Genomic DNA, 9,539 nt, shown 5'->3' with positions numbered 1-9,539 from the left:
TCTGTGGTAGTTGTATTATTTTATTATTTTCCAGACTTGATCTTAAATTTTTTAAAAGATGTGGCGCATCAGCAAAAAAAAAACAATTTTCGTGTATTATCAATAGGATGACATATTGAATTTTGAATGGAAGAAAATTTTCCATTTGAAATTTCAAATGCTTTCCACATAGACTGATTTACGGGTCCGGGTCCCATATCGGATGTTATATTATGTACATATAAACCAATGGATTCCGCTTTTCTAATTACTGTTTCTATAATAGCTTTTAAATTGGTACCGTTAAATCCATTGGGCGTATAGTAGTAGGCAACAACTTGTTTCCACCGCGAAAAAATACCAGCAAGCATTATGACTAAAGCATGTGACGCTTTTTGAAATTGTCCTGTGAAAGAAAAAAATTTTTTCTTCTATTGTAAATACAAAACTTAAAATTTTGCAATTTCTGCAAAAAATAACCACAATATAAAATCTGTTCTTTTTTGTTGAAGTAATGCAAATGCCTCGTTGCCAGTCGCAAGTACTAATTAAAAATATTATTACTAGTTGTACTTAGCAGTTGCCTTTATGAAAAGAAAATTGTTAACTTTTAACTTTTTTAAACAACTGCAACTACCAAGTGCAAGTGGAAATTACATTTTTAAACTAATAGTTATATTATCTTATATTTGTGTCTTGTAACGAGGCATTTGTGACATGTTATAAGAATGGTTCTTAGGAAAGAGGTATACCTGAACTGTCAGGCATACTACTATTGCCAATATATGAAAGGGTGGAAGGATCAAATTGTTCTCCAGGTACTATGCTCATTTCGTCAATAGCAATTACAGCATCCTTTTCTCGCTCATCTTTAAACAATGATATTTGTTTTTTTAAAATATCAAAAACGTCCTCTAATATTCCTGGTTCGAAATCAATGCCTTCTTTTTTTCTTCGTAAAGTACGTTCTGATGGTAAAGGTATATGGTGCTTTACTAATTTATTATATCCATTGCTGCCACACAAAAACCTTAATTTTAATGCTTTCAGAATTGTGTTGTTCGACCACTTAAAGCCGCGTGAATTTTGACCAAGAATAATTTGAATTTGATCATCGTTAAATCGTTTTCTCAAATTTAATTTTAGTTTTGACTTTAAATTGTCTAGTTCAATTTTTTTCTTTTCATCTATCAGTCTTCTTATATGTTTTTTAAATATCTTTCTTGATCTTGTTTGCTTGCTGTAGTTTTTGTGTTGCTTCTTGCGTTCTTAATTCTGCTTGTTGAAGTTTTAGTTTCAAATTCTCATAATCATTTTGATTATATATTGGAGGTGACTCTAATACATCTTCTACAACAGATAATTGTTCTGCTTCTGTGAAACATTCTTTAGCTTCAGAAAAGTTTGATATTTGCATAGAAAGATCTGAGCTGGTTCTGTTATCATCAAATTGATCTTCATTGTTTAAAACTATCTTCAAAGCTGACTTTGATGATGATTTTTTATTTTGATTTTTAACATTTCTTGTATCAGCCTGCAAGTACAAATTTATTATTGATTTATACAATTAAAAATTAAATTTAATGATAATGTAAGCGCTAAAAAAAATTACTTACATTACAAGTAAGTATATTATTAAAAATTGTTGGAACTGCGTTTTGCTTTAATTTACGCTTTCCATCACTGCGAGGCTTCTCCCACATATCATCAGAAAAGTGTATCTAAATAATATATACATAAATAAAAAAGAATTGTTTCTTAATTTCATAACAAAGATATTTGATATCTTACCTCGCATATAAGCAATTTCTTAGATGAGTTATTCAAATCATGTTTCTCAATATTAGCAATCCATAATGCTCTTCTACTGGGATCTGCGGGAAGCGAGTAAAGGGAAAAGCCTTTCTGAGAATAATTCTTGCATTGTGAAATACAACAAAACGGCATTTTAAAATCTGAAAATTCATATTTTATTTGAAAAAAGTGTTGTTTTTTCAGGTAAGGTTAAAAATATGTGAGGTTAAAAAAACAATTTTTATATTAAATTCAAATAACAAATAATTTAATAATAATAACTACTTTAATAATAAATAATTCAATAGTTTTTTATAATAAATATTTTTACATACATGCGTCTCTATTTTATTAACTTTATCTCGACTTTATATTCGTATCAGTTCAATCAGCTGTGTTTATATGTATCACATATGTATATATATACTGCCGCCATGTTTTTACAAAACTAGCGGAGTGGCCAGACTCTATATATAGGGACTCTAGCTTAACCGACTGTTAAAGTTAGCAGGATTGACCAATAGAAAGCAGGGTGGATTCATTTCTATTGGTCAATTCTGCTAACTTTAACCATCGGTTAAGCTAACTGTGGTTGGTGAAATTGGCCCTTAAATAATAAATATATATAATAATCATTCAATAGAACGCGCGAATGAAATGAATAGATCGATTATCGTGAAGTTAGTTGCTTTTGATCCTTCGAGAATTGCAACGTAGCGTCGCTTCGATATAGATTTTAGCATGAACGCGTCGCGGTGAATCGCTCGCATTTTTCGCGATCGTCACTGACTAGAAAGTGAATTTTATATCGCGATTTCGGTACCATCGATCCGCTTTTGTCGATCGAGATTTGCATCTTCGAATGCTACGAATTATTCGCTCTCCGGAATCGCCGGAATGCAACGAGAGTGCGATTATTGCTAGAGGTACGTACACATCTCGCCGTCCTAACGTGGACAAGAAATGTGTTTTCTGTCTAAAATTCATCATAAATATATCGCTAAATTTGAATCAATGCACATTCATTTTTACTACGACCTGCAGATCGTATTCGATCTATATATAGCTTAAGGGGATCCTGCAGCCGTATGATTTACCGACATTATCGTTAATCAATGGATCTTTTAATTGGCTTTACAGAATTGCAAGTTTTTGGTCTAGAATTAAAGTCCGCACAAAAATCTAGGGTGGAAAACGCGATTTTATATCAAAAGCACCAAAAAATTAAAAATATTACTTATTGGGGCACATACACAGCTGTCACCTGACGACAATATTTGCTTAAAACAAAAATTCTACAGTTTATACGTACATAATGTTTATCATCCACCCTTGGGAAAACATGTAGGAATAATATCGTGTAAGTAGAAGTAAGATTCAATGCGTACAAAAAAAGATCCATCTAATAATTATTTTAGTGATGCAAATACGGATGCAGGATGACAAGAAGAGCAGCAACAGTAGTTGCCGGATCTTGCGTAAGATGGCGAGCAGTCGAAAAAAGGACAGATGTCATTTCGTTAGACAAAGACAGATATAGGGAAAACAAAATTAAAAAGGTTGACATTATCGACATCGAGGAAGTTCGCCAGTCACTGCAGGATCCCCTTAAGGTTCTTGAACATCCCGTCCGATAGCGCCTCGATGCCATCTCGTATAGTTTTGCTATCGTAGTGTATAAGACAGTATAAGTATGCTTGCGAGAAAGACTCTTGTGTGTGGTTTCCTACGATTGAATTTTGTATCTTTTCTAATAAATAAATAAAAAAAAAAATTGCTACCGAAGCTGCACATAAATTTATAGGTAATATTCTATTCCAAAGAAAATACTGTACGCAACTCCAATTATGGCGATTGAATATTTACATCAAAGATGTCAGTACTATCCGTAATTTTCAGAATTAAAGTATTTTTTTTCTAAGATAAAGAAACAAATCGTTAGAATTTCTTTAGAACAGTTTTCATAGAAAAATGATTTTTATTATATATACGTTTTATATATTGTATCAAACATATAATACAATAATCTTTTAATATAACTATAATTAATAAAAAAGTAGATATAAAAATATAAATAGATTTTATATATAAATATATAAACACACAAATACATATATAAAAAAATATTTTTTTTATTACATTATTACAATGTGCTCTTTGCTTTCTGTTTTTTGCTCTGTGCCCCAATAAGTAATATTTTTAATTTTTTGGTGCTTTTGATATAAAATCGCGTTTTCCACCCTAGATTTTTGTGCGGACTTTAATTCTAGACAAAAAACTTGCAATTCTGTAAAGCCAATTAAAAGATCCATCGATTAACGATAATGTCGGTAAATCATACAGGCTGCATTCCGAAATTCACTGTCAGCAACTTTCAGTACTGAAAATCTATAGTATACGTGACGTAAAATATAGATTTGCAGTACTGATAGTGAATATCGGAATGCAGCCACAGCTGCAGGATCCCCTTAACCTCTTTGCGACTATCTCGTATTTCGCAATTCCGTCGCGTAAGGTGAATGTTTCTTGTCTCTTCTGAAGTTCGTCAATTTTAATCTTGGGCGACAGAGAACAAAAAACATCGCGTTACGCGACGCAATTGCGAAATACGGGATAGTCGCAAACAGGTTAAGAGCAAAAAACAGGGAAGCAAAGAGCACATTGTAGATCAGGCTTATATGTCTTACATAAAATAAAATATGTTTCATATGTTATATAAAACATATATAGTTCTTTAGAGTTTATATTATATAGCATATATTATATTATATTTTTTATTACTATTATATGTATTACATATTATTTTGTATTAGATTCTATATTTTCTATCAGATTTTTATCCGAGAAAAACTAAAAAGAAGCTAACTAAGATATAAATCTGTTCGAGCAGATGCTTCAAGAATTTTTCAGCTCAATTAATCTCTCAGCCATTCCATGCTTATTCGTAACGGCGGAGAAGTGTATCAGCGACAGACATAAAGGGACTCGTGCGCGTTGGGAAAAGGGGGAGGCGGGGATCGTCCACTTACGAGGTCTATCAAAACGCGGTTGGTAGTACGCGGGGCACGTCGCATCCTCCGTCAGACCCCCCGTCGATCGCCGACAATGCATCGTTCAATGGCACCTAATTCGCAACAATGGCCCCAGCAACCATATATTAATGGTCCGTGGCCCGTATGTACTCGACGGCGAGCATTATATCGCCCTCGAGGATTCTGCGCTGGCAGCGCTGGTATTAGAGTCGTGAATCCGTATGCAACCCCGTGGTTAACGTTTCATGGATCTCACATGTGCATTAGCTTTCACACACTGTGTGTGTGTGTGTGTGTGTGTGTGTGTGTGTGTGTGTGTGTGTGTGTGTGTGTGTGTGTGTGTGTGTGTGGCGTGTGCGTGCGCGCGCGCGTGAGTCGTCGGAAGCACAGCATCCCGGACGCGCGCATCTCTCTGCAGATGTGACTCAATTTCGTGGATGACAAATCGCGTCCGTAACGCTGTCGGGCGACGATTAAAGGGCGCGGCCCCCGGAATTTAATGGCGCGTCCTGATTTCGATTAGGGTGAGAATAGACCGGTTTATGAATAATAATAACAACGTGTGTTACGCGTCACGGGAAAGAGGTGCGGATGCCCGCTGCGGCAACACCCATGACGGGATTCTATTAACCTATTCTCGTTGGCCGATTAATTTATCAAACCCTAATACGGTGATGATACGGTGCGATAATACGTGCATTAAATTGCGACTGCGTGCTCCATTTAATTTGTTGATAAGAGAAGAAAGTCGTTATCTCGGTAATACACACGCTTCTCGATTAACAAAATAATTCAATCATAAAAATAATGAGAAAATCTGTATTTTTTTAACGGAAGCTTTTCAGAGGCACATATCATAGAAAAGTACTCTGCAAAGACACAGGGTGTCGTAATTTCCTTGATAAACAGAGTTCACCTGTTTATCAACCTGTTGTTCGAACTGAACTAAATGAGAACTGCCCGTCGGAATATGATATACACGCGAATTATGGAACTTAGCGAAACATCACGCTGTTGCTCGGAGTGGCCGAGGTTTTCCGTAATTAACGAGCGGCGATTAAATGCGTCTAATTCCAGGTTGCGGGGCGGATCTCGCTATTTTTCCCGTACGTTCCCCTCGGCCATGCTAATCGATATGTCGTTACGATATATTAAAATGCATTTTTCGGTCTCGCCGACAGATTCGTTCAGGAGCGCCGGTAAATCTTGCTCGAGCAAGCCGCGTTTAGTAATTATCGGTCTAATTATTAGCGTTCTAAATTATGGCGACTAGCGCGGGGGCTATCATTACCGTGCCGCGATAACGAGTTTCCCGCGCAATTATGTAAAATATTCCTGTTTATTTATACAGAATGAATTACACGCTGGGTCTATTTGAAGTGGCGCGACCACTTTGCTCGCGTCGCCCCGCCGCCGCCGATTCGTCATGAAGTGGCTATTAGCTCCTTACACGCGATTTATAAGAGAAGCCGAGCCGATACTTCCTACTTCCAAAGCCCCGTTTTCTTTACGCTATCTCAAACTAGATTGGACAATCTTATTTCGAGATTATGTTTAATCACACGATTGCTCACAACATTAATACACTTTGTAAAGTAGCGGCTCGCGCAGTATACATCAAAGAAACTGGTCGAGCGACCAGAGGATATTTCAGCTAATTTATATCAATCGTTTCACGCCAACTTATTTCTAGTTCTTATTTCGCAAGAGTTTACGACGTAAAATTTCGAACTTTCTGCAAATTTTAGCGGCTGGGTGAGGCGACAATCTTGAAAATCATGATGAGTCGCTTTGTCAAACGATGCGAAATACCCATCGAAATTTTCACATATAGTCATGATAAATCTGCTCGACAGTTTTTACTACCAGCTGAACGTTTGAATTTCGTCTTAAGCGCTCTTAAGCGTCTAAATTGACAAATCGTCGACTTGCCGTATAACTGCCCTCCGGTTGTAATGGCGAATGCGTGCCAACGGAATGTTTGCCTTCAATTCGGTGACGTTATCGGCGTTATCACTCGATTTATAGCCCGGGGAAGAAACGTAATGTCCTAGGAAAAAGCACGCCCATTGAGCGTCACGCATGAATCCGCCGGGCGAGAAGTCGCGGGGGGAAGGGTGATCTTATCTGCTTCCCTATATTAAGAAACATCGCGACTTTACGATCCACACCCTCTCCCGTCCCGCGCGCACGTCGTCCGGCAGTTACAGATTGTACTCGCTGACAAAATGACGATTTACATTAATTTAGATAAGTCGATTAGGTCACCACCGAGATCTCGCTCCGCGAGTAGCGCCAGATTATTGGACTCTCGATGTCTCTTATCGTTAATCACATAGATATCCGATAATGAGAATGCTCGCCGCAGTATATATCCTGAAAGTCTGTGCCCGTGCAAGCGCATATAATTACAGATATATAATTAATTAATACATGTAATATATGTATTTATACAGAGATTTTATCGATTTAAAGATCTCATCTCTTTAAATTTATACTTTACGAGAACTATTCTACACGCATATGTATATGAGTTTATTTCCCAAGTTGGTAATTTTATGATACAATAAGTTAATATCTTAACAGAACTTATTAATTAACTTAATCGCGGTTGCTGCAACGATAATTTTACGCTCGATCGTAGAAAAGCGACGCGTAACTCGATTCCGAGACGAGGCGGGCCGCGCGTTAATGGCGCGCGAACACCGCGGGTGATCGTTGTACGGTTTGCAGAGCGTGCACGCATCTCCGCGGTCCGGAGGGAAATTAATGAATTTCAAATCGAAGCAACGCGAAGTGCTTAATTTTCGTGGAAGCTGCGCGGCGCGCGGACGAGACGGCTACCCGCCTGGAGAACACGCTCATTTAATGCCATCGGGTACTAATGGCGTTTCGATTGCTCGCTGCCAATGGCGTAAGGCATCGCCGTTCGAGGCAAGGTATAACGTGCACGCAGGTGCCGGGGCATGTATATTATGCCGATTAACATTTGCATAACTGGCATTACTCTGTAGTATGTAAATTACGCATCGGCTGTAAAATATAAGCAGCCTCGCGAGCGTGCGAAGAGACCAATACACATATATTTACGGTACGAACCTCTCAAATGAGAACGTCCGGCTAATTACTATTAAGTTGTCAACACCGCGGCTGCTTGGGTAAACAAGATATTAATTGTCTTGATTATCGAGCCGCTTTTTCAGATATTTCCTAGTTGCATACCTATAAATATCAACAATAAATGTTAATAAATACTAATATCAGCAATATTAAGCGATATCATGAAATGTGATCGGTTTAAAAATTTTAAAGCTAAAATAATATATATATATATATTATTTTAGCTTTAAAATTTTATATATATATATATATATTAGTTTATATATATATATATATATATATATATATATAATATATATAAAGGAAGATGTCCTGAGAGAGACTCACTCACTGACTGACTCACTCATCAACGCCCAGCCCAAACCCCTGAACCGAATTTTTATCAAAAGTATATGAAATAGGGGTAGAATTTTCCGGGGAGTGCCACTATGTGTATAGTTTTGTGTTACCGATTTCCTGGAAACCGTTTTTTTTAATTTTTCTAATTTTTCGGGAAATAATTGGCCGAATCTCAAAGAATTATAGATCAAACAGGGGCAGAATTTTTCGAGGAGTGCTATAAAGTGTATAATTTTTCGTTACCGATCTTTTTGGAAGCCGGTACGGAAATTTATTCAATTTTTCGGGAATTTATTAACCGAATCTTAAAGAAGTATGTGGTAGAATTTTACGAGGAGTGCCATGATGTGTACAGTTTTTGTTACCGATCTTTTTGGAAACCGGTTTTTTTAATTTTTCCAATTTTTAGGGAAATAATTGATTAAATCTAAAAAAATTATACATGAAGAAGGAGTATAATTTCCCGGGAGTGCTATAAAGTATATAATTTTTCGTTACCAATCTTTTAAAAACCGGTTTTTTTAATTTTTCTAATTTTTCGGGAAATAATAAAGGGGGAGGGGGAGGGGGAGGGAGGGAGAGAGAGAGAGACTATTTGCGTGTTTTAATACACATGTTCTCCGGGGCGAAGCCCGGCGGGGCATGCTAGTGTATATATATATAAACAAATGTTCTGACTGACTGACTGACTGACTCATCAACGTCCAGCCGAAACTCCCAAACCTAAAAAATGCAGAAATTCGGGAAGTATATTCCTTCTATAATGTAAGGATCCACTAAGAAGGGATTTTTAGAAATTCTATCCCTAATGGGGCAAAAAGGGGTAAAATGTGTTTTCACAAATTCCTCGACGGGCAATGTCGGACAGCTTAAGCTAGTTTATTATAAAGGCTTAAATTAATATTGTTGTATAGAAGGTCGATAGTTTTCATACTATTTCCTTGTAAAACCAAATCAATGCGTCACTTACATTAATATAATCACGTCATAAAATTCTAAAGCAGAAATGTTAGTCAAATCATCATTAACAAAGGAGACTATTCATCATTAACAAAAGAAACTAAAATCCTGCGGACAGTTTTGTAAAAATTCATCATAAAGAATACATGACCTATGTCAAATTTATTGATCTAAAGTTACAAAGAAACAAACACGCAGAAAACCAAAATGAGAAAGCAGTTTCCGGAACTGGAAAATACAAAGAAAATATGTTTAAGGTAGACCTCCTGGTGGCTACTAATAGTCTATATTTGAAGTCAATAGCCCGGATTCCCG

At 36.5% G+C, this 9,539-nt stretch overlaps 2 long non-coding RNA genes across 2 annotated transcripts in view; one reads left to right on the top strand and one right to left on the bottom strand.

Moving 5' to 3' along the window:
• LOC139808360 (uncharacterized) lies at window positions 1–1,191 on the bottom strand. The gene is made up of 2 exons (XR_011730846.1): window positions 732–1,191; window positions 1–385 (listed from the first exon to the last, which is right to left on the bottom strand). It is a non-coding gene; the product is annotated as an uncharacterized lncRNA (long non-coding RNA).
• A 1,272-nt stretch (window positions 1,192–2,463) lies between these two features.
• Window positions 2,464–9,539, top strand: part of LOC139808066 (uncharacterized) — a 60,188-nt gene continuing 53,112 nt past the window's right edge. The window contains exon 1 of the long non-coding RNA XR_011730779.1: window positions 2,464–2,699. This is a non-coding gene — a long non-coding RNA (uncharacterized lncRNA). The remainder of the gene's footprint in view (window positions 2,700–9,539) is intronic.

The sequence above is a fragment of the Temnothorax longispinosus genome, chromosome 2 (genome assembly GCF_030848805.1).
Source record: "Temnothorax longispinosus isolate EJ_2023e chromosome 2, Tlon_JGU_v1, whole genome shotgun sequence".
Lineage (NCBI taxonomy): Eukaryota > Metazoa > Arthropoda > Insecta > Hymenoptera > Formicidae > Temnothorax > Temnothorax longispinosus.
Note: the sequence above shows the minus strand (reverse complement) of the source record. Positions and strands in the feature narration are given on the sequence as shown.